Here is a 27,102-nt window from a genome sequence, read left to right as displayed (position 1 = left end):
AAACCCAACCATTTAAGCATCAATCATGGCCAAAAGAAGCAAATAATGGAGAAAAAGAAAGAAAAAAAATAAAAAAATTACACTAAAACACTACCTAGGGTTTAATTGAAACTAATTTAGACAACTCATTACACTAAGTTATGTAAAAGAAAGAGAAGAGAATAGAGAAGTATACCTTGAGGATGAATGGACGGGATAGGTTGTGGAGAGAGAGAGAGATGGAGAAGAAAAGAGGGGCAACAATGGGGGTTTGAGGGATAGGAGATGGTGTGAAAGAGAGAAGAGAAGAGAGAAGGGATGGGGGCTGCTGGTGGTTTGAAGAAAAGAAGGGTTTGGGGGAATAGTGGGGGGTTAGGTTTAAAAAAGGGGAAAAAAATTCTGCAACTTACCTGGCCCGCGCTGGTCTGCCGCGGGCCGACCGCGGTTACGCTGGGACCGCGGTAGACCTCTTTCATAGGAGGTATTTGACCGCGGTCATACCGCGGTTACGCTGTGACCGCGGTAAACCTCTTTTAGAGGAGGTTTTTGACCGCGGTCCTACCGTAGTTACGCTGGGACCACGTTAGACTTCTTTCAGAGGAGGTCCTTGACCGCGGTCCGACCGCGGTTACGCTGGGACCGCGGTCTGGGCGTATTCCTGCTACTTTTTTTTTCATGAAGTTATGCATTACACTTACAACACATTCTTGGGTTGCCTCCTATGCAGTGCCTGATTTAACGTCACGACACGACGCAGATGAGCGCATTTAAGGCTCGCTCGACCTCTGTGGTTCAGTCAGGTGTAGCTCAGACACTTCCTTTGGTTCGCTCATGCCCACATATGGTTTCAATCTCTTCCCATTGAATCTAAATGTACTAGAGTCTTTCTCTGTGGCAATCTCGATAGCATCTGAAGGGAAAACTTCGACCACTCTAAATGGTCCAGACCATCGTGACCTGGGTTTACCCGAAAATAGCCTTAATCGTGAGTTATAAAGCAACACCATATCTCCAGGATTGAAATTTCTCTCCACAATGTTCTTGTCGTGCAACCTTTTTATTCTTTCTTTGTATAACCTTGTGCTCTCAAAAGCAAGATGTCTGAACTCGTCGAGCTCAAGCAATTCTGTGATGCTCGTTGTGCCCGCAGCCTCGATGTCTAGATTCAGCTGTTTCAGTGCCCACCACACTCTATGTTCAAGTTCCACTAGCAAATGGTAGGCCTTCCCGAACACCAACTTATATGGTGACATACCAATCGATGTTTTAAAAGCAATTCTATAGGCCTAGAGTGCATCATCTAACTTTTTTGCCCAATCAGATCTTGTGTCGTTCACAGTCTTGGTTAGCACACTCTTTATCTCTTTGTTGGACACTTCAACCTGCCCACTAGTTTGAGGGTGATAAGGTGTAGCCACTTTGTAGCGTACATCATACTTTGCATGCAACTTCTCGAAAGCTCTATTACAGAAGCGAGTGCTTCCGTCACTGATAATCGCTCTTAGTGTCCCAAATCTGGTGAATATGTTCTTCTTCAAAAACCCCACCACCACTCTTGCATCATTAGTGGGCAATGCTACAGCTTCTACCTATTTGGACACGTAATCCACAGCAACAAGTATGTACTTATTGCCATAGGAACTGATGAAGGGACCCATGAAGTCAATCCCCCAGACATCAAACACTTCCACCTCTTGAATTGGGTTCATGGGCATCTCATGGCGACGGAAAATGTTCCCGGTCTGCTGACATTCATTGCAGCCCTTCACCCATTGGTGCGTATCTTTAAACACTGTTGGCCAAAAGAATCCGGCCTCAAGCACTTTCGCAGCTGTCCTGACCCCTCCTAAATGTCCTCTATAAGCCGATGCGTGACAAGCATGCAAAACAGAAGATTGTTCTATCTCGGGGACACACCTCCGGATCATATTGTCAACACAAATTCTAAACAGGTAAGGCTCATCCCAATAATACATGCGGCAGTCACGATAAAACTTTTTTTTTGTACAGATGAAAGGTCATAGGGAACTATACCGCAGGCCAGGTAATTTGCAAAGTCTGCATACCAAGGAGCTTCCTCAAGATTAGTAGCGAGCAGCTTCTCGTCTGGAAAGGTTTCCAGAATATCTTCAACCTCAATTGCATTTTCAGCTCCCTCAAGTCATGATAGATGGTCAGCGACTTGGTTCTCTGTGCCCTTACGGTCACGAATTTCCAGGTCGAATTCTTGCAGCAGCAACACCCAACGAATCAAGCGCGGCTTAGACTCCTTCTTCTCAATCAAGTACCTGAGAGCTGCATGATCAGTGTATACAATTACCTTAAAACCAATCAGATATGATCTGAACTTGTCGAAAGCAAACACCACAGCCAACATCTCCTTCTCAGTCACAGTATAGTTTAGCTGGGATCAACTCAGCGTTCTACTAGCATAGTAGATTGGATGCATCAGCTTGTCCTTCCGCTGTCCCAGCACTGCCCCCACTGCATAGTCATTGGCATCACACATGAGTTCGAATGGTTTCTCCCAGTTGGGGGCAACAATGATAGGTGCTGTGACCAGTCACTTTTTCAGCTCCTCAAATGCTACCCTACAATCATTAGAAAACAAGAAAGGGTGATCTTTTTCTAACAACTTACAGAGAGGGTTGGCAATATTTGAGAAGTCTTTTATGAATCTCCGGTAGAAACCGACATGCCCAAGGAAGCTTCTGATTGCTTTGAATGAAGTTGGAGGAGGTAGCTTTTCTATTACATCCACTTTAGCACGATCCACCTCAATTCCTTTGCTTGAGACCCGGTGCCCCAAGAATATGCCTTCTTGTACCATGAAGTGGCACTTCTCCCAGTTCAGAGCCAGGTTAGTCTCGATACACAGTTTCAGCACACGAGTCAAATTTATCAGGCACTCATCAAATGAGTTCTCCACTACTGAGAAGTCATCCATGAATACCTCCATTATATCCTCTACCATGTCAGTGAAGATGGCCATCATGCACCGTTGGAATGTGGCGGGTGTGTTGCATAGGCCAAAGGGCATCCTCCGAAAGGCATAAATGCCATAAGGGCAAGTGAAAGAGGTCTTCTCTGTGTCCTCCGGTGCAATGGAGATCTGGTTGTATCTTGAGTACCCATCTACAAAACAGAAGTGTGACCTCCCTGCCAGTCTGTCTAACATCTGATCAATGAATGGAAGTGGGAAGTGGTCTTTCCGGGTGGCTAGATTTAGCTTTTTATAATCCATGCAAATTCTCCAGCCCATGACTGTTCTTATAGAGATCAATTCATTGTTATCATTCTTAACTATCGTCATGCTACCCTTTTTAGGTACACACTAAACTGGGCTAACCCAACTGCTGTCAGAGATTGGGAAGATAATTCCCACATCTAACCACTTTATTACTTCCTTCTTCACCACTTCCTTCATGTTAGGGTTCAGTCTTCTATGGTGTTCCCTGGAAGGTTTGTGTCCCTCTTCCAGTAGAATTTTGTGCATACAGTAGGTAGGGTTGATCCCCTTTATGTCTTCCATGGTCCACCCAATGACAGTCTTGCACTCCTTAAGTACCTGCAAGAGTTGATGCGCCTGCACATCTAACAAACTAGATGAGATAATAACAAGTAATGTGGAGTTAGGTCCAAGGAATTCATACCTGAGATGGTTGGGCAATGGCTTTAACTCCAGCTTTGGTTGTTCTTCAATAGATGACTTAGCTGGAGGAGTCTCTCGATTTTCCAAGTGCAATGGCTCAAATTCTAGAGTTCTATCTCAGAACCCTCTACCCTCTAATGCCAACACCTATTCTGCCAATTCCTCTCCATTCACCTCATCCAAATTCATCAAACATGCAACAAGGGGGTCCTCAATGGTTAGCACCTCATCATCAGTCTCTACGATTACATCCACGGTATCAATAAGAGAACAATTGGCGAATTCACTTGGTCGCCTCATAGATTTCTGCACATTAAATGTTATCTCCTCATCGTTCAATCTCATTTTGAGCTCCCCGATTTCTCAATCAATGAAAGCTCTCCCTGTGGCCAAGAATGGTCTTCCCAAAATTATGGGAATCTCTTCATCCACTCTGCAGTCTAAGATCACAAAATCTGCAGGGAACACAAATTTCCCTACCTGAATTAGCACATCATCCAGTATACCAGAGGGTCGTTTCACTGTCCTGTCAGCTAGCTATAACAACATAGAGGTGGGTCTAGTTCTTCCAATGGCCATCCTCTTGTAAATCACCAGGGGCATAAGATTGATGATTGCCCCTAGATCACACAGTGCTTTAGCAAAAGCAAATTACCAATAGTGCATGGAATTATAAAGCTCCCTGGGTCAGACAGCTTTTCTACAATTGGTCTCGTCACCACTGCACTACAGGTCTGAGTAAGAGTAACTGTGGCCAAGTCTTGGAAATCAAACTTTCGGGACATCAAGTCCTTCATCATTTTTGCATACCCAAGCATCTCCTTCAAAGCTTCTATCAATGGTATGTTTACCTGGATTTGTTTCAGCATTTCGAAGAACTTCTTGTATTGTTCCTCCTTTTGGTACTTAGCCAGCCTCTGAGGGAAAGGTACAGGAGGTCTCTTCTTCCCAATCAACTGGGATTGATCCGTATCAGCTGCTACACCAACTACTGGTTCCTGGACTGTCTTAGCTTTTTTCTTGGTCCATTCTGAATGCTATTTTCTTCCTGGGCAGGCTGGACTGGCACCTCCGTCAGTTTTGTTGACTCATCCAGCTCAATGGGCACTGGTATAAGTGTCTCAGGTTGTCTAGTTTCTCGTGCCCTCTCTTGCTATACATCCAGATCTCTGCCATTATGTAGACTTACCGCCATCAACTGCTTTGGGCCTTGATCTTTTGAATTTATTTGGGTGTCTGCGGGTAGTGTCCCATGAGGACGATTGTTCAGAGACATAGAAATTTGGCCCACATGCACTTCAATATTCTTGATTGCTGCATCATGTGCATCCACTCTCTCATTAATCTTTGCATTAGACCCAATAACCTCTTGTATCATTGCCTCAAGTCTAGCAAACCCATCTTCCTGCTTTCCACCATGCTGCTGTTGAGAAGGGTGATACCCCTGCTGCTGATTCTGATTATTATATCCCTATGGCCTTGGTTAAGGTACAATATTGTTAGGGGGTCTCATACCTCCTATGTTTCCATTGTTGAACTGTGGATGGACTGGCCTGTATTGCTGATTTTGCTGGCCCCAATTCTGACCACCCTGTCTCTGGCCTCCATAATTAGACACATAATTCATGTCTTCAGAGTAGTGGTGATGATCATATTCTGCATTCCATTAGTTACCGATTGGCTGACTAATGCAAGATGCGCACAAGCCCCCATTGGTAGTATCTACGATGTGTACCTGCTACTTCTGCCCTGACTCTTCCACCTTTTTGTTGAGTATACTCATCTGTGTCAATAAAGTGGCCATATTTTCAGCCATAGAAGTGGATGGATCTAAGGGCACTGAGTGAACCACGAGAGTGATAGGTTCATTCCTAGTTGTCCATCCCGAATTTTGTGTCATCTTGTCAAGCAGACTCTGGACTTCTCTCCATGTTTTGCTCAAAAATGCTCCACCAGCTGAAGCATCAACAATGTTCTTCACACTATCTGATAATCCCATGTAAAACCGCTACTCCAACATCAGATCTGGAATACCATGGTGCGGGCATATAACCAGCATCCCTTTAAAGCGCTCCCATGTTTCATGTAGTGTTTCCATTGGTCTCTGTTTAAAACTCAAAATTTCATCAATTTGTTGAGCAGTCTTATTGGGTGGGTGGAACTTGTTATGGAATTGTCTGACTAACTCATCCCAAGTTGTTATAGAATTTATGGGAAGTGAGTTTAGCCAAGACTGGGCAGCTCCTGTCACTGAGAATGGAAACAATAACAGCTTGATTTATTCAGCAGTTACGTTGGGCTGCCTTTGGGTTTTGTAGATAGAGAGGAAGTTCTTCAAGTGCTGCTGAGGATCTTCGACTTGCGACCCCGTAAATAGTCCCTTGTTCTGCAACAAGTGCAACATATTATTCATAATTTGGAATGACTCAGCCTGCATCTGCAGAACTATAATGGCTGTGGACAGATTTTCAGTTGTGGGTTGTGCCCAGTCATAGAGAGCAGCCTCTGGCACTATTGGTACCGCTGGGTTTTCCTCGTGATCCCCCATGACTGCTTTGAATTGTGTAGTTGTTGGTTGTTGTTTGTTTTTCCGATTAACCCGATTCAAGGCCTTGAAACTTTCTCGGGATCTGATAATGCTTGAAATACTTCACCAGATCTCGATGAGTTCCTAGGCATGCACTTCGTTCAATTGTAATTGATAACACTGTTAATTCCCCAGAAACGACGCCAAAATTTGATCACGCCCAACTATGCCTTATAAAAGGACAATACGGACGTTGCAAATATAACCTGAGTATTTATGCCCAGAGTCGAATCCACGGAGAATTAACCTATCAATTACTTTCGTTGAACTTACTGAATTCTTTAGAATCAACTTCCCCAAACGTTGTGAATAACAGTTGATGGTATATTTAATAACTAAGATTGAAAGTCAATAAACAGTTGTAAATTAAATATGCTTAAGTTGTGAACAATAATGAGAAGGTTCTAAGGTAGCGATTTCCCCTATTGATCGAATCCATTATGTTTATGTTTCATATAGATTTACCAACACATCTCTATCAATCATGAACACTCTTTTTACCGTGAATCTCTCCCGAGTAGTCATGATAATTTACTAGATGCACTCTCCCGAGATATGCTAGCTGGCTTTGTTTATTACTGTTCACTTTAGATTGCGCTCAAGACTTCGTTATCCCTAATCCCACCTTTAAACCCGCAGTTATAGATCCCTCCTATACTTTGGGAGTGGTGTTGTTCAACAATCACCTAAATATGCACTCTCTCCCGAGTTATGCACACTAAATAGGCACAGCTAATTGAGGATCCTGTCAATTAACTACAACAAACACGTAGTTGAACAAATAGTGATTAAACTGACAAACTATATTAACACAATCAAGAAGTTCATCCTTCAATAGGTTCCATCAAAACCCTAGAAAGGATTTAGCTACTCATGACAATGGGTAAATAAACTATGAAAATATTCATGATCAAAATTGCAAGAAAAATAAAGAGAAGAAGAAAATATGATATTTTGGGTGATCTCTCACACTTGTTTTTCTTGCCAAAGTACTCTCTAAAACATTACATGCCTCCTTTGGGCGTGTTCTATTGTTTAATATAGGGTTTTGGGCTAAAAATCTCGTGTTTTGCACTTCAGTCCCTCAATTTTTCGCTTCCTATCGCGGTCCTATCGTGGTTACGCCAGGACCGCGGCCAACTAGCCTCTCAGAATCCGCAACAACCTTCTGCCGCGGTCCGACCGCGGTTACGCCGGGACCGCTGCAGTCCATCTCCAGTTCTGATTTTTTCTGCCTTCGCGTGGTGCACTTAGCGGATATTGTAAGATTGGCCTCTTTTTCTCCGTAATTGATCCCAAAAGTACTTCATAGACTTCTTTTATTGTATATAGCCTGCAAAGCATGAAAAGTACTAATCAGAGCATTTTGTTATCACTTTTTACCATAAAAACTATACAAGAAGGTGGTTCTTTAGGGCCTAATTATAGTCCAATTCACCTATTATCAAGTGGTAAGATCCTAGCTAGTTTGCCTACTAATATTACAACTTGTTAAACCTGGATAATTTCACATGTAAACAGAACTGGTTTGAAAGTTGTTGACGAATCAGCGTTATAAATTGGCAGTATAGCGCCTGGGGAACGCAAGTTTGATCGAGGATTGGAGAGGAGAGGTGGAAGAAGTACAATACCTAATATATGGCCGAAAAATAATAGTTGTAATTACTGCAATTTGTATACTCCATTTTATTTGGTTTTTTCCATCCACATCCAGTCGTACTATCGTCCTCCTCTTCATGTGCTGCAGGGTCTACATGAATTGAGACTTGGCTCAAGTACAGGACCAGAAGACTCATAAACCTTACGAAGTCGTCATATGCTTATGCTCCAAAAGAATAAATGTCTCTTTGAACTATTTTTAGCATTGTTAATTTAGGCTACTGTTTTTAATAGTTGAAGCTTTTTAGTTTACGTCTGTTTAACAACTTTTTTGAGCTTACGTCTCTTCACTATTTTTTAACGTTGTTTAGGCTAAGTGTGGCTATTCAAATTTAAAGGGTATTGAAAGATGAAGCTACAATTGATGCAAAATAGTCTGTCCCTGTATTTTGTCTTAGTTGCACTAGTATTCTGATACTAACAGCTCTCACTTAAAATATGTTTTCTTATTATAAAACTTGGCTACAAAATACATAATTAATCCAAAACTACGATGCCATAACCATCACGACACCAAAAATTCAGCAGACTACAGTTATCTTGCATTTTCAGACTCTTTTAATAAGTGAAAACTACAGTTACCTACCCATTGGATTCCACCCTTAATATATAAAGTTAGTATTTGTTTGCTTAATTATCTTCTCCACGTTCCCTCACGTGTGGACCTGATTGTTTTTCATACGTCAAACGCGTAGATTTTTTTTTAAATATATAATGTGCCAGTGAGACTCCATCCCAAAATCTTTGTCTGCTCTGATACGATGTTTGAGTGTATAATCATCTCACCTAAAAGTAGTTTAAGCGGTTAGAGAGAACACAATTTTACTTACTTAATTATATTCTTAAGGCAAAATGACTTCCTGGCCACTTAAACTTTTAGGGCTTTTGAAAGCTGATACACAAACTTTCCTGGCCACTTAAACTTGTAGGTATGAGCTAGCGTTTTGGGTAGAGAAGACAACATACCCTTTTATTTTCTGGGTTAAAGATAGCACTCCTTACATAAAGCGACTTCGATTTAAACTACACATATTGCCGACCCTACAATGTCGATCCTACTTGAATAAGAAAAGCACGTCCATATTTTCTATCAAAAAGAATTGATGTTCCTAATTACAATTCTCTATAACAAACAAGACACGTACTAACATTAAATTTAGTACTTTGCTCTAAAGACATTTATAATATTTTAAACAAATTGAAAAATTCTTATTATCCTCTAAATTATAATTTTTATTAGTTCATATAAATCTAAAACTAAATTATATGATATATTATGTGTTCCTAAATATGAGGAGTTATTACATAATAAATCGAGTTAATTTTTATAATATTAAATAATAAAAATATTATTAAATGATAATCTTTTAAAATATAAATTTACTTTTAAATGATAAAAAAAATATAGAGGCAAGTTTATATGAATATTTTCCGTTTACATGATAATAAGGTCATTCTAATAATACAAATGAGATTGTTCTTTTAAATTTATTTATTTTTTACTTCAGTATGAGCAACTGATTCCTTTGCAAATTTCTCAAAGAAAATCGATGGATATATGTTAGATTAGGTTTCCTAAAATAAGTTCGTCCAAGTCTTCTATATATCGAAGTTTAACAAAAAATTTCTTTAATTGGTTTATTTTTATTAGATGTCCATGTGCCATGAATTGTCTCCAATTCATTGTTACACCAATTTACATTCAAATAAAAAGCAAAATACTTTAAAGTTTTATTATTAATATATTATGCGTGATGATTGGTTCATAACATTTTAAAGTAAGTGAAGCACAATGATTGGATCAGATATGTTACAAAAGCAAAAATATATTACGATGTTCATATAGAATGTAAAAATCAACTAGAACTTTCTAAACAAATAGGAAGCTTGTATAATATAAGGTATTGATTTTATCCTTGTATATTGTTCTAAAGATATTGAATTTATGAATTTAAGTTTTGTTTTTTTTTAAAATATCTTTTATTAAACTTTTGGCTCGCTATATACATCGGAAATATAAGAGAATAACTTAATAATCAAAAGAACATGAATAAACATTTAACGGGGAATACGAGACGAAAATACAGGAAACGACGGTTGGGGTCGTTACATTCTTCCCAACTAAAACAAACGCTCGTCCTCGAGCGAGTTAAGAAACATACCTTGAGTTTTAAATAGGTGAGGGTACCTTCTCCGCATCTCCTGCTCGGTCTCCCAAGTAGCCTCCTCCATGGTCCGACCTATCCACTGTACTTTCACTGATGCTATATCTTTTGATCTCAATTTTTGAACCCGTCGACTCAAAATAGCCACTGGCTTCGCATTATAAGTCAAATTTTCATCTAACTGTACTGTACTGAAATCTAAAATATGAGACGGGTCCCCAATGTACTTTCGGAGCATGGACACATGGAATACCGGATGAACACCTGACAATCTAGGCGGCAAAGCAAGCTCGTAAGCCACCTCTCCAATCCTCCTAAGTACCTCAAATGGTCCAATAAACCGCGGACTCAACTTGCCTTTCTTTCCGAACCTCATAACACCCTTCATCGGCGAAACCTTCAGCAAAACCTTCTCGCCCTCCATAAATAACACATCTCGGACCTTCCGGTCCGCATAACTCTTCTGACGTGACTGATTTGTGCGAAGTCTTTCCTGAATCACCTTCACCTTTTCTAAGGCATCCTGGACCAAATCTGTCTCCAACAACCTAGCCTCACTGGGCTCAAACCAACCCACTGGAGTTCTAAACCGCCTCCCGTATAAGGCCTTATACGGTGCCATCTGAATACTGGACTGATAGTTGTTGTTGTAGGCAAACTCTGCAAGTGGTAAAAATTCAACCCAAGAACCTCCAAAATCAATCACGCAGGCACGCAACATATCCTCCAATATCTGAATAGTACGCTCGGACTGTCCATCCGTCTGAGGATGAAATGCTGAACTCAACTCCACCTAAGTGCCCAACTCGTGCTGAAAAGTCCTCCAAAACTGAGAAGTAAATTGAGTACCTCTATCCGAGATAATAGTAACTGGAACACCATGCAACCGCACAATCTCCTGAATAAAGATCCTAGCCAGCCGCTCCGCAGAATATGTGGTACACACCGGAATGAAATGGGCTGACATGGTCAGCCTATCCACAATGACCCAAATTGAATCAAAATTCTTCAAAGTCCGAGGAAGGCCACTCACGAAATCCATAGCAACTCTCTCCCTTTTCCACTCAGGAATAATCATCTACTAAAGCAAACCGCCCGGTCTCTGATGCTCATATTTCACCTGCTGACAGTTGAGACACCGAGCCACATATCCCACAATGTCTTTCCTCATTCTCCTCCACCAGTAATGCTGTCTCAAGTCCTGATACATCTTCGCAGCACCCGGATGGATGGAATACCGCGAACTGTGGGCCTCCTCAAGAATCAAATCTCTAAGCCCATCAACATCGGGCACACAAATACGGCCCTGCATCCTCAATACGCCATCATCACCTATAGTCACATCTTTGGCATTATCATGCTGAACTCTGTCCTTAAGGACAAGCAAATGCGGATCATCATACTGGTGCTCTCTGATGCGATCATATAAGGAAGATCGAGAAACCACACTAGCCAATACCCGGCTAGGCTCAGAAATATCTAACCGCACCAACTGATTGGCCAAGGTCTGAACATCAACTGCAAGAGGCCTCTCCCCAACTGGGATGTAAGCCAAACTCCCCATACTGACTACCTTTTGGCTCAATGCATTAGCCACTACATTGGCCTTTCCCGGATGATATAGAATGGTAATATCATAGTCTTTAAGTAAATCAAGCCATCTTCGCTGCCTCAAATTAAGATCTTTTTGTTTAAATAAATGCTGAAGACTGCGATGATCAGTGAATATCTCACAAGATACGCCATATAAATAGTGTCTCCAAATATTTAAGGCATGAACTATAGCAGCCAACTCCAAATCATGAACATGGTAGTTCTTCTCATGGGGCTTCAACTAACGAGAAGCATAAGCAATAACTCTACAATCCTGCATTAGCACACAACCAATCCCAACTCTGGAAGCATCACAATATACCGTGTATGAACCTTTAGCTGGTGGTAACACCAACACTAGAGTTGTGGTCAGAAGTGCCTTGAGCTTCTGAAAGCTTTCCTCACACTCGCCGGACCATACAAATGGGGCACCTTTCTGAGTCAACTTGGTCAAAGGCGATGCAATAGAAGAAAACCCCTAAACAAATCGGCAATAATAGCCTGCTAGCCCAAGAAAACTCCGAATCTCTGTGACTGAGGACGGTCTAGACCAACTCTGCACTGCTTCTATCTTCCTTGGATCAACCTGTATACCCTCGCTGGACACTATGTGTCCCAAAAAATGCCACAGAACTTAGCCAAAATTCACATTTGGAGAATTTTGCATAAAGCTTCTCCTCTTTCAATCTCTGCAACACTACACGCAAATGTTGGGCATGCTCCTCCTAGCTACGCGAGTACACCAAGATATCATCAATGAATACAATAACAAATGTATCCAGATAAGGCTGAAATACACTGTTCATCAAATGCATGAACGCTGATGGGGCATTGGTCAGCCCGAAAGACATAACCAAAAATTCATAGTGACCATATCTAGTCCTGAAGGCAGTCTTGGGAATATACGACTCCCTGATTTTCAACTGGTGATAGCCCGAATGGAGATCAATCTTATAAAATACCCTCGCTCCCTGAAGCTGATCAAATAAGTCATTAATGCGAGGCAAAGGATACTTGTTCTTCACTGTTACCTTATTCAACTGCCTATAATCAATGCACATTCTCATTGTGCCATCTTTCTTCTTCACAAATAAAACAGGTGCACCCCACGGGGACACGCTAGGCCGAATGAACCCCTTATCTAGGAGTTCCTGAAGCTGCTCCTTCAATTCTTTCAGCTCTGCTGGTGCCATACGATATGGCGGAATAGAAATGGGCTGAGTGTCCGGCACCAGGTCAATACCAAAATCAATATCCCTGTCCGGTGGCATGCCCGACAGGTCTGTAGGAAAAACATCGGGAAAATCCCTCACAACTGGGACAGAATCAATACTAGGAGTCTCAGCTCCAACATCCCTCACAAATGCTAGATATGAAAGGCAACCCTTCCCAACCATACACTGGGCTTTCAAGAAAGAAATTACTCTGGTAGGAACATAATCAGTCATACCACACCACTCGATCCTTGGAACACCCAGAATAGCCAATGTGACTGTCTTAGCATGACAGTCTAGAATAGCACGACATGGAGATAGCCAATCCATGCCCAGAATAACATCAAGGTCCACCATGCTCAATAGCAATAAATCAACTCGGGTCTCCAGACCCCCAATAATAACAACACATGACCGGTACACACGATCCACAACAATAGTATCTCCCACCGGGGTAGATACATGAATAGGTAAAGAAAGAAACTCTCGGGGTGTACCCAAATAATGAGTAAAATATGAGGACACAAAAGAATAGGTGGAATCGGGATCGAATAATACCAAGGCATCTCTGTGGCAGACTGAAAAATATAGCTCTTAACCGTGCAATCAACTTAATTAATAGCAACTCCCCAACTTGGATCAAAGCCATATAACAAAACACACTCAATAAATCATAACGCACATACTCTATTGTTGCTATAATACCATAGTGATATTGAACTCACTCCTTCATAAGCTTGTGGAAACACAAATCATCTGGAATTTTAACTCTTCTGCAATTCTTACATTCACTCACACAACAGTTAAGCCCACTCTCTAGGCATCACAATTTAGATTTCAACGCATATTCTTCACTTGTAAATGAGATCTTCTAATAGACAACATAAAGATCACACCACTAGCCTCCAAGTTCCCTGCTGTCCTCAGCATACGTCTACACTTGTCAAGAAAACCTTGGGCATACTCGCCCTGAGCACCACTGAGAGTAGGAGGTGCAAGTCTGCTGAATCTCTCAAGATGACGCTGCTAATCGTCTGGCATAATTGGGACCATATTATCCTGAACCGGTGCAACCAGCTGAACTGGGGCAACCTGCCGTACCGGTGGTGCCTCTGGTGTATGTAATCCCTGCACTACTGGCTCAGGTATGCGAGTAGCGGGGGTCTTATTGCCACCCCCTGCCTGTGAAGTAGTTGCTGCAGTGGTGGCTGAAACTGCCTAAGCTAGGCCAGTGCAAACTGTCAGAATCTGAGTCAGGGCCTCCTGAAGACCTGGAATAACAATAGGCACAACTGGTGCCTAAGCAGGTGCTGCTGGAGTCTCTGCAACTGGAGCTTGATCCTGAGCCGGGGAAACTGGTGGGCCTACAGATTCTGCCCCTGCGGCTCTACCTCGACCACGACCGCGTCCACGGCCTCTGGTGGCCTCAGTAGGTGGAAATTGTGGTCGTCCGTCCTGTCCATTAGCGCGTGTTCTCGCCATCTGCGAGAGAATAGAACAACAGAATTTAGTTTTCGGACCAACAAAGTCGCACGACAAGAATTTCCAAGAATATGAAATTTTCCTAAAGGTTCTGCAGCCTCTCGATGATTAATACAGACATCTCCGTACCGATCCGTGAGACTCTACTAAACCAGCTCATGACTCGCGAGACCTGGTAACCTAGGCTCTGATACCAACTTGTCATGACCGAAAATCCCAACCCGATCGTGATGGCGCCTCTCGTGAGGACAAGGCCAGCCAATCAACAAAACAGTAGACCTCTTTATAATTACTTAGTAGGAATAAGTCTAAATCAAGGGCAATATAATCTTAAATGCGATATAAACGTGATAGAACAAGGAAAACCCTCCCAACTCAGCCCGAAATCGGGGTGTCACAAGTCATAAGCTACTGCAGAGTTTACTAATATTTTACAAAGTCTGGAATTATCATAAATAACAAAGATAAGGGAGAAAACGGGGCTGCGGACGTCAACAGCTACCTCGTTACTCCTAGTCACCGCCTGGTCTGGAAAGAATCAACGCTCAGGAGCGAACTCAGCTCTGCCTGTATCTGCACACATGGTGCAGGGAGTAATGTGAGTACTTCGACCCAGTGAGTAATAAAAATAAATAACGACTGAAAATATGAAATCTCATAACGGCACAATATAGCATTATCCCAAGTAGTAAAATCAGTTATACAGTAAAATAGTGAGTATTAGATAATTCTTCTTTTAAAACAGTAAAGACAAATAATTTCCACAGTAAAGATAAATCAAAAGCTTACCCCTCGGGCTTAATATGTAAATCTCAGTATAGTATCAGCCCCTCGGGCTCACTCTCAACTCACCAGTACACAACATCAGCCCCTCAGGCTCACCCCCAACTCACCACACACAAGCAACGGCCTCTCGGGCCCACTCCCAACTCACCTGGGTACCCTGCGCTCACTGGGGTATGTACAGACTCCGAAGGGGCTCATACAGCCCAAGCGCAATATCAATAGGCCTGAAAGCCTTCATACATCACACACGAGGCCTGAAAGCCTCCTCATATAATACTCGAGGCCTAAAAGCCTCCTCACATCACTCAACATATCCTCACGTATGGCCCTCGGCCTCAATCAGTTCAGAAAATAATCATAAGCCTCTTGGGCATCAGTAAAACAATAGTGCTCAGCTCAACAGCATTATAAATATCATTAAATCTCGAGTTGAGTATAAATGTAGCTGAGTTCACAAAATAATATAATTCAATTGGACTGAGTTCAAATAATATTTCAATTCGTGAGGAAAATAGTGATGTAAATTCACAAAAGATTTCAGATAATTGGCACGAAGCCCAAATATGACAATAAGCCCAATCATAGTAAAAAACAATAAATCTTTATTAATTACGTGGTAAAAATATCAGCTGGGATGGACCAAGTCACAATACCCAATAGTAAATGACCCCACACTCGTCATACAACGCGTGTCACATCTCAACATAGTAGTATGTTGTGCAATCCGGGGTTTCAAACCCTCAGTGCATCATATAAAGTCATTACTCACCTCAAGACGATCCAATGTCTACTCCGCTATGCCCTTGACTCTCGAATTTACCTCTTCGCACGTCGAATCTGGTCAAAACCACAACGAATACATTATAATAGGCTAAGGGAATATAACCCAATCGAAAAGACTCGAAAAATATCGAAATTCACGAAATTCGCAAAACCCGAGCCCCGGGCCAACTTCTCGAAAAATTACGAAAGTCACATCACCCGATTCCTCATCTCGCCACGAGTCCGTACATATAAAATTTACCTAAATAGAAGTTCAAATGATCCATAAATCTTCAAATCTTATTTTAAAATCCCTAGACTTAAATCTTCAATTTACTCCTCAAAAACATGTAATATAGTCGGATTATTCGATGATAATTCAATATTATACAGTATAAATAATCACAAGTGACTTACCTCAAGATTTCCCAAGATTTCTTGCTAAAAATCGCCCAAAATCCGAGCTTGGAAGTAAAAAAAAAAGACCAAACTCGGACTACTGGACATTAAATCTGTCCAGAAATTTTCGGTACTGTTCACGCGGGGCACTGTTCATGCGTGTGAGGTCACGGTTCATTGTGCATGCGCGCGGTTACTGTGCACGCGCGCGGTTACTGTGCACGCGCGGGTACTGTTCACTGCTGCAGAAAATACAACAGCTTTTAAGAAATTTGCAGCACAACCATTTTACACTAAAATGACACTAACTCCATCATACGAACACGGAATTAGACGATTCTTGTTTCTATGAGTTACAAATAATAATACGAACACAACCCTTTAATCGAAACTCAATTCGGAGCTGGTTTGCCCAGTTCAATACCCATTTCGCTGGTTAAACAATTAACTCACATTTCACGTCAAAAACCCAATCGCGACTTGATGAAATTAAATCAAAATTTCCAGATCAGTCCTATAATCCATGATTGAAATTCTAGAAGTCTCAAAATCAAATTTGGATCTCTAGAACTAAAAATGAACCTTTAGATCATTACAATTATGCTCAAAACGACAAAAATCTTCCAAAAATGACCCGTTGGGCATCCGAAACACACCCGAGGCCCCCGGGACCCCGACCAATAATACCAACAAGTCCCAAAATACATTACGAACTTGCTAAAGGCCTCAAATCACATCAAACAATGCTAAAATCATGAATCAACCTCCAATCCAAGTTTTATGAACTTTAGAATTTCCAAATTCTATTTCCGATGCTGAAACCTATCAAATCACGTCCGATTGACTTCAAATTTTGCACACAAGTCCAAAATGACATAACGAAGCTACAGAAATTCTCGGAATTCCATTCCGACTGTCGGATCAAAATTTCACCTATCAACCGGAAATCGCCAAAATACTAACTTCGCCAAAATGAGCTAATTTCTTCACCGAACCTCCAAAATTAATTCTGATTGCGCTCCTAAACCTTAAATCATCCCCCAAAACTAACCAAATCATTGGAATTCAATTTCGAGCCCTCTAACTCACAAGTCAATGTCCGGTTGACTTTTCCAAACTAATTCTTCCTTAAAGAGACTAATTGTCCCATTTCATATCAAACTCGATCCGAATTGACTCAAATTCACTATGTACACATATTGAAACATGAATAATCATTTAACGGGGAATACGGGATGAAAATACAGGAAAGGACGGTTCAGGTCGTTACAGATATCTTGGTGGAGCAAGAGAAGGTTGTTAAAAATTTCGAGCAAGAGGAAATGACTCGGAAGATGAAGAGCCTAGAACAAAGCCTAAAAAACATGCAAGGTCTGAGTGGATCAAAGAGTGTCTCATACTCTGACCTCTGTATGTTTCCCCATATCCACTTGCCAGCTGGCTTCAAGATGCCAAAATTTGAAAAATACAACGGGCACAGAGACCCAGTCACTCATCTGAAACGATACTATAACCAGTTGACGGGTGCTGATGAAAAAGAGGAGCTACTAATGGCCTATTTTGGGAAAAACCTCACCGGAATCGCTTCTGAGAGGTATACAGATCAAGAAATTACTCATTGGCAGGTGTGAGACGATATGGACCGAGATTTTATCCGCCAGTTCCAGTATAATGTGGACATCGCTCCCGACAGAAACTCCTTGTCCAATATGAAAAAGAAAACCGCTGAAAGCTTCCGCGAATATACTGTCAAATGGCGTGAGAAAGCTGCCATGGTGAAGCCTCCAATGGACGAAATTGAAATGGTCATGGTCTTTCTATAGGCCCAAGAGGCGGACTACTTCCAGACATGATGTCCGCTATGGGAAAGTCGTTTGCTGAGGCTATTAAAATTGGGGAGATGGTAGAAAGTGGGCTAAAAACGGGTCGAATCTTGAGTCATGCGGCTTTTAAAACCACATCACCATATGTTCAAAATGGTTCAGAGGGTTTGATAAATGGAAACGGGAGAGAAGAAGGAGCCATGATGGTTTCCAGCTTGAGGGGGGCCCGCAGGTCATTCAGCTAATCATATATTCTTCCTGAGGTCCCTCAACACTATTATCCCCTTCAAGATGTTGCTTATGCCATGGCACCGCCTCCTTATGCGGTGATGAACGCGCAACCTTACCCGCGGCCACAACATTATCCACGAAATCGAGCTCCACCTCTTAGAAATACCCATCTTTACCAAGCTCCACATAATCTTCAACCAAATGATCCCCAATACAATCCTCGCCCAAGAGAGCCTTTCAGAAAGAATCAGTTCACCCCTATTGGTGAATCGTATTCAAGCTTGTTCCAAAGGCTAATCAGGCTAAATCTATTGCAACTAGTGACCCCGAACTAGCCGAACCCCGAGTCCCCGTCGCACCGAGCTGATTCTAGATGTAAATACCACTCTGGAGCAGTAGACACAGTACAGAGGACTGCTTGACCCTCAAAAGGGAAGTTGAAGATTTGACTGAAGCTGAAAGAATTGTTTTTCGGGATGAGAAAACTTCTGATATAATGAACAATCTGTTGCCTGCCCACAACATCGGGCCAATAGTCGGAATGATTTGTGAATATGACAAATTTGATCTGGAACTGAAGGCCATTGTAGCCATTGGCGAAACAGAAGAAAAGCCAAAAAATGGTCGCCAAACATGGATGTTCCCCATCAGACCTGAGTCTTAGTAGCCAGCCTTGCTATCCTTTCTGCGTCCGGATTATCTCAGGGTGTGATCCGGATGTTTTACTTTATTGTCTTACTTTCCGATGTAAACCCTTCTATCTTAAAAAAAAATCAAATCAAAAATCAAATGAAATTAATATTACATTGTCCATAAATATCTCTTTTCTTAATCTTGTCATTTTTCTTATTCTCTTTTTAGTTCTGTTAAATGCAAATTTCAATCACATGATATGCTTGCGGACATCATGCCTAGATCCTAAAACGCTGTCAGATTTCGAAATAATGAATCAAAAATCAGAATGCAATGAAGATAAGTTTAAGGAAATAAAACAAAGACTCGGAACATCTGAAGGAAAATTGGTTCCAAATTGGAAAGGTCTATACATTACAACAAGAGTACTGTCAAAAGAGTGCGTTGTATTTGGGACACATAGAAGGAAATGTCCCTAAAATAACTATCAATGCAAATGCAGCCAAAAGGTACTATGTTGGATCCTCTATATAACATTAATGTTCTCCGGTTGAGATGAATAAGGCTTTTATTTTCGCTACCCAAACACTATCAACCCTTTGCAAACTACCCTTTGAGCCGGCTCCCATTCTTTGATTACCCCTCTTTGGAACTTGGAAGTTATTATTGAGAAAAATGAAATGAGGGAAAAATAAAATAAAAATAAAAAATAGAGAAGAAAAAGGAAAATACAAAAAAAGGAAGAAAAAGGCAAAAAGAAAATGAAATGAAAAAATTAAAAAAAAAAGAGAGAAAGGAAAGGAAAAAGAAAAAGAAAAAGAAAAAGAAAGAGAAAACAAAACATAAAGAAAAGAAAAACAAAAGAAATCAAAAATAAAGTTTCCTGAACTACGTTCGACTTGATTACGAAAGAATACGTAGGCAACCTCTCTGAGGTTCAGTCACACCAAAATAAAAGTCTAAATTTTCCCAAAAGTTGAAAATGGGGAAAAAGTTACAATAGTTTGGCGATGGTTCGCCTGAAAGGTTCCAAAATTGTAATTCAATCCAAACTCTTTCTACCCCAAGCCTTTTTCAAGTCCTTCCGATCAATCAGTAAAGATGTTCAAAATTGAAGGAATAAAATGAGAGAGTCTTATTGGTGAAAACCCACACGGGCACCATAAGACGATAGTAAGTAGAGAAGTTGAAAATGAGATAGTCTTGTTAGTGAAACTCACAAAGAGAACTATAAGGCAATGTTGAAAAGAGAAACGATAGAGGCCAGCTCATGAAAACCCATAAAGGGCGCCCTTGATCGAAAAGAGGATCCTCACAGCCGTCGGCATCGACAGAGTCCTGACAAGGTTTCTCGATTTTGAGGCAAAAGTTATGATGAATTTCTAAGAGTCAGACGGTTTACACAGATCAGACATCCAGTCCAAAAGACATGTGATGTTCATTGAAGTACGCATGTACTCCAGATAAATACTTATTTCCTTTCCCAGAAAGGGACACTTCTTGTTTTAAACTCATTCCCCATTCCATTGTTTGTTTTCTTTGAATCCCTTTCGGCCTAATTCTGTTCCGAAACCAAGACAAAGAAATGATGGCAAGACTGATTTACAATGTTCTCATTTGGTACAAGCTAATATGTAAAAAGGCACCAGTCTCGTCGGGGGTGTCAAGTCAACCTCGACCGGCCATGGCGGCCGATGTTTTGAAATTGAAAAGCTTCTAAAAAGAAAGGAAATCAAAGTCAAATTCCCACAAAGGCAAAATGAAGTTAAAAGGTTGAGTCCCACACCTAACCATCTTGGCAAAAGTTTGAAAATCTAAGGCACCCAAATGGTCTGAAATTGAAATTGGAATAAAGAAGCCAAAAATAAAAAGCCTATGAAGGCGAAATAAGGTTGGAAAAGGTTAAGCCCCACGCGACCAACCATTGCGCCAAAGTTTGAGGATCCAAAAGTTTCCCAATGCTCCGAAGTTAAAAAAAAAAAGAAAAAAAAAGAAAAGAAAAAAAAAGAAAGAAAAGAAAAACAACAAGTCAGAAGGGTAAGGCCTATAGAGGCAAAATAAAGTCAATAAGGTTGAGTTCCACCGACCAACAGTCATGGAGAAGTCTAGAAAAATTAGAGGTTCTTCAGGGCCTGAAATGAAATCGGTCCTCAAGGAACAAGCAGTTGCAGTTGAGATCTTCATCAAAGAAACCGGGCCAAGATCAAGTGATTGAAACAATAGAGGCCATAAAATCAACCACCATTTCAAACTAACAATTATTCTTTGTTTGAAAAAAATGAAACATGTGCAATCCAAAGCAATCTTGCAAGAAGCAGGTGTAATCAAAAGAAACTGTGCAAGGGCTAGAAACAAGTTTGCATCAATAATCAATCCAAAAGGGGCGTCTCCTCCAAATTCTTTCCTAAATTTTTACTCATTTTCTTAAATAAAAAAATAAAATAAAAATAAAGAAGAAGACAAATTCAAAACCATGGTAGCATAGGGTCTCCAATCTCTAGCTACATCTTTTCCAACATAGGGTTCCATTCCCTAGTCGATGCCAGCATAACTTGATAATCTTTTCCAACATAGGGTCCCACTCCCTAGCTGATGCCAGTATAACCTTGTAATCTTTTCCAACATAGGATCCCACTCCCTAGCTGGTGCCAGCATAACCTAGTAATATTTTCCAACATAGGGTCCCACTCCATAGTTGATTTCCAACATAACCCGAGGACCTTTCCGGCATAACCCGATGACTTTCCCGGCATAATTCGAGGACTTTTCCGGCATAACCCGATGACTTTCCCGGCATAACCAGTGGACCCTTTTCGGCATAATCCGATGACTTCCCCAGCATAACTCGAGGACCTTTCCGGCATAAATCGAAGACTTCCCCGTCATAACTCGAGGACCTTTTTCTGGCATAACCCTATGACTTCCCCGCCATAACCTAAGGACCCTTTTCCGGCATAACCCGATGATTCTCTCTGGCATAACCCAAGGACCTTTTTTCAGCATAACCCGTGCACCTCCCCGACATAACCCGTGGACCTTTTTTGGCATAACCCGATGACTCTCCCCGGCATAACCCGAGGATCTTTTTTTGGCATAACCCGATGACTTTCCCGGCATAACCTGTACACCTCCCCAGCATAACCCGTGGAGCTTTTCCGGCATAACCCGATGACTCTCCCCGGTATAACCCGAGGACTTTTTCCGGCATAACCCGATGAATTTCCCGGCATAACCCGTGGACCTCCCCGACATAACCCGAGGACCTTTTCTAGCATAACCCGATGACTTTCCCGACATAACCCAATGACTTTCTCGGCATAACCCGTAGACCTTTTTCAGCATAACCGGAGGACCTTTTCCTACATAACCCGACGACTATCCCCGGCATGACCCAATGACTTTCCCGTCATAACTCGTGGACCTTTTCCGGCATAACCCGATGACTCTCCCCGGCATAACCCGAGGACCTTTTTCTGGCATAACCCGATGACTTTCCCAGCATAACCCGAGGACCTTTTCCAGCATAACCCGATGACCTTCCCGGCATAACTCGTGGACCTTCCCGACATAACCTGTGTGCCTTTCCGGCATAACCCGATTATGTTTCTAGCATAACCTGGTAATCTTCCTAACTTATGGCCTCCGATCCCCATTTGATTTTATTTTAGATTTAGGGTCTCCTCTCCCTAATCTCTTCTTCTCAGGGATACGCAATCCCGATTTTAATTGTTTTCAATAAAGAAATAGTTTATATTTTTTTACAATAACTCACGAAATTTTTCTAGTGTAAACTGGGGCAGAAAAATTTTGTTCGTTTGTTCGTTTGGTGCCTGAACAGGTTTTTACCATAAGGCACGAGGTTTGAGATGACTAGAAGAAGAAGTCTAAATCCAAATAAAAGAAAAGAAAAACAAGAAAAGAAGTGAACTCTAAGGGTAGAAGCGGATAAAAGATGCGGACTGCTCAAGATATAATCAAAGTCACAAGCTTTGCCTACCCCCTTGATCCGAAAAGGTGGAGAAGAATGAACCAGCAGTTGCAGCTAATGAGCATCAAGATTCAAATTAGTGTCAGCAAAAGAACCAGGCAAGACTCAAGATCAAGCTTTAGAAGGTTTATAGATAGGAATCTTGTAACTCGTAGTTCATTGGCTTAGCTAGTTTAGCTTTTTATTTTTCATTTTTGTGTAATAAGGAGCTCATCAAGAAGCAAAAACAGCAACAATAGTAAAACCACAGTTTCTCGGTAGTCGCAGCTACCAAAACTTCCAGAATTACACTGACCTGATTCCTTTATAGCCAAGGATATGTAGCCAACCTCTGAAGCAAGGTTCGGTCAAACTTTTTCAAAATGCTTCCAAATAAAATTTCAAACGGGCAAAAATTACTCGTATTTGCTTACTTTATCTTTGCCCGAAAACTCTTCATGTTTCTGAGCAAAGAGGGGCAGCTGTGGGCACCTAATTTTTACCCTGCATGAAAATAACTCCTAAAAACATACCAAAAATAATTTTAAAGGGATTTTAGAAGTTTTTCTTTATTTAGTTGTATTTCATGTATTTTTAATATTTTAAAATCATAGTAAAATCATAAAAATTGTCATGTTTTAATTTCATGCCATCTTCGGTTTAATTTGCATTTAGGAATTTAATTTCATAATTTAATTGCATTCATTAAACAAAAATCACAAAAAAATTACAACAACAGTCATGTCCATATTTTAGCTTTTAGTTTTAAATAATTAGAGTTAAATTAGTAAAAATAAATAAGATTAACTTTACAAAATAATTTAAGGTAAAGCCTAATTTAGAATTTTATTTAGCTTGTTTATTTAATTCAACTAGATTTTTTTTTAAAATCAAAGAAAGAAAGAAGAACAAAAGAGAAAAAGAAAGTTGTCTTATTTTGAATTAGGCCAAGCCTCAAGACGCCCAAAACAAGTCAAATTCGCCCCAAACCAAAACCCATCCCCTTTAATTAAAACCTAGACCTAGAGAACAAAGGAATGCGATTCCACCCCCTATCTGAGACCTAGAAAATAACGAGACCCCCTTCTCCTTCATATAGAGAGCAACGACGCATTTCGGGTTTGGAGTCTTCTTCTCCATTTTTCATCAAAAACCATCAGAAGCCCTTTGAAGAACCTAGACAAGAACATCGCTCTCACTCAACAGACCCCTCTTCTTCTTCCTCACTTTTAGCCCAGAAACACTTTCTTCTCAGCTAAGAACACAGAAAATTCCAGCTCCAATTCCAACCCTAGACACCAACAAAGCTCACCAAAATCCGCGATTTCTAGCAATAAAACGCAGCAGTAGTAGCGAGAAAGAGAAGAAGCAGTTGTTGCGCCTTCTTGTTCTTCACTCGACACACACGCGACACTCTCACAAAAAAGGGACTGAGATTTGAAATAAGAGGCTCCCCGTTTATTTCTGTTTTTTTTAAGAAGAACTCGGATTGAAAGTGTTGTTCAATTCTGCTGATGTTTGCTGATTTGCTGAGCTCCATCTTCGTTCTTTTAGTCTTTATTTTACATTTAAGCAATCAGTGATTTCCAGGTACTCTTCTATGAATTCTGGGTTACATATTAGACGAGAACATACTTCTGTTGAAGAAAAGTTTTTGCTTATGAAAATCAATATTGGATTTCAATGTTGCTTATCTTCAGATCTCGTTTTATGTTTTAAGTTTAGTACTCCATATCATAATTTAAGTTTATTTGTGATGTCTCTGTATTTTGATATTTTTTATTATTATTGATTGTGTTAGCATATAAAAGCTATTAGACCAACAATGGCGTTTGTTAGCATTCTACATTTTTTTAAGACACTTGTTTGCAAGTTGTTTGTTTCAGTAGAATTTGTTAAAATCAGTCGGCCAGATAATAGCGGATAATTCCATACATCCTAAAAGCGGATAAAATAATTAAAAACGATTTAAAAAATTAAAAATGCACAATAGGTTTAAAACATGTAGTAAATCAGATAATATGCCAATTATTAATAGTTTAAGTAACCGTGCTTGAACCACGAAACCTGGGAATGCCTAACACCTTCTCCCGGGTTAACAGAATTCCTTATCTAGAATTTCTGGTTTCGCAAACTTTTAAATAAAGTCGATTTTCCTCGATTTGAGATTTTAAAAATAAACCAGTAACTTGGGACACCAAAATAATTATTCCAAGTGGCAACTCTGAAAAATAAATAAAATAATCTCATTTCGAATAATGTCACTTTAATTGAAAAAACTCCCTTATATACCTCATCGGGCGGTAAAAAGGAGGTGTGACAGCTCTGGCGACTCTGCTGGGGATCATAACCCAGAACTTCCAGTTCAGGGTTCAAGAATTCGAGCTTAGAATAACTGTTATACTTGGATTTATTTATCATCTGATTTGTTACATGTTTCGGCCTAATGTGCTAAATGTCGCTTTTTACCACTTTGATATTATTTGAACTGTATATAAACTGCTGCGAAACCCTTCACTTCTCATCTTCGGGGAAGTGCACGCTGGTGTGACTTCTTTTCTGTTAGTGTCATACCCTATTTTAGAATGAGGCTAGGACAAATTACAAAGCTGGATGGCCTTTTGGTTCCCGGGATGTAGCTCCCCTCGGCTCGAGTTGTTCGCTCGGGAACGCCAAGTCTAGAACAATACACCCAGATTTTAAACCTAGAATAACTCAGCCTCATGCCGGATCCCTAATAGGAACGCTTGTTTGTATCATGTGCATTTGACTTTGGGGACTCAACATAGGGGTTGGGTCACAGGTGTACCCGAAATAAAAAGACCATCCTGATGCATTTTACGTGCTACTTGCGCATCAATTTGTTTCGGCTTGCATGTTGACCGGCTTCTAGCATAGGGAAAGAAAATAAAAAAATCAAAAAAAAGAAAAAGAAAAGTGAGAGGTAGGTATTTGGAAATCCTGAAACTCTGCCGAAATTCTGAAAAAAAAGAAAAGAAAAAGAAAAGTCATTTCAAAATGAGCCAAAATTTTCAAGTGCCATGTTTTTCTTGTTCCGTCAAAACTGACCAAACTATTTGGGTCAGATTCTCACCAGATGTGAGATACATAGGCAAACCTCATCGGCTCCGGACCAATTTTAAAAAATCAAAAAGAAATTCCTTTATTTCCTTCCTTAGAAGCATTTCCTTTGAAAATTCAAAAAAAAAAAAAAATTAACTCAAAAAATAGTTTCCTTCTTTCTGAAGTTTTTCATATGAAAAAAATAGAAATAATAAAGAAAGACAAAATCATAAAAAATCAAAATCCAAAATACGGGCTTCCTTCGTTTTGAAGTATTTTTCCTAAAAAAATCCAAACAAATAAGAAAAAAAATCCAAAAAGTATTATTTTCTTCTTTAGAAGTCTTTCTTTTATAAATACCCATAAAAAAATGAGAAATAAAAGTACAAAAATATTTTCGCTTTTCTTTAAAAATACTTTCGTAAATTAAAAAAAAAAAAAGAAGAAGAGAAACTCAGAAATCCGAAATATTTTCTTAAAAGTCCTTCTTTAGAAAATTCATAAGTCATATCAAAATCCAAAAATCCAAAAATATTTTTCTACCTTTTTAAGAAGTCTTTTCTCCAAAATTCAAAAAAAAAATAAAAAAAAAAAGAGAATAAAAAAATTCTTTTCCTCGTTTAAAAGTCTTTCTTTCAAAAAAAAAAATACTTTCGTTTTTCTTTAGAAGTACCTTTGTAATTTTAAATACCAAAAAAAAAACGCAGAAATCTAAAATATTTTCTTAAAATTCCCTCTTTCGAAAATTAAGAGGCAACATCCAAAATTAAAAAATATTTTCTTTCTTGTTTAGAAAAAGAGAAAATAAATGAAAATTCAAAAAAAAGTTCCTTTTACTTTTGAAATTCCCAAAGTTCAAATAAAAAAAGAGAATTTTTAGAAGTCTTTCTTTCATAAAATAAAAATGAAATCAAAATCAAAAATCAAAAAATATATTTCCTTTCTTCTTTTAAAGCATTTCTTTCGAAAATTCCAAAAAAAAAAAGAAGTGAAAAAAAAATTATTTTTCTTTTGCCTTAAAACTTTCATGGTCTGAGTTTTATAAAAAGAAAAAGAAAAAAAGAGTTAGTTTATTTACTCCATTCCCAATCTTCCCGAACTACGCAA

General features: G+C 40.0%; 1 non-coding gene across 1 annotated transcript; it reads left to right on the top strand.

Moving 5' to 3' along the window:
- The first annotated feature begins 5,661 nt into the window (after nt 1–5,661).
- On the top strand, nt 5,662–5,768 carry LOC142173098 (small nucleolar RNA R71). Its single transcript, XR_012702528.1, has one exon. It is a non-coding gene; the product is annotated as a small nucleolar RNA R71 (small nucleolar RNA).
- The last annotated feature ends 21,334 nt before the right edge of the window (nt 5,769–27,102 follow it).

This window comes from Nicotiana tabacum, chromosome 18 (genome assembly GCF_000715075.1).
Source record: "Nicotiana tabacum cultivar K326 chromosome 18, ASM71507v2, whole genome shotgun sequence".
Taxonomy (NCBI): domain Eukaryota; kingdom Viridiplantae; phylum Streptophyta; class Magnoliopsida; order Solanales; family Solanaceae; genus Nicotiana; species Nicotiana tabacum.
The sequence above is the reverse complement of the archived record's forward strand: the minus strand, read 5'-3'. Positions and strand labels throughout refer to the sequence as shown.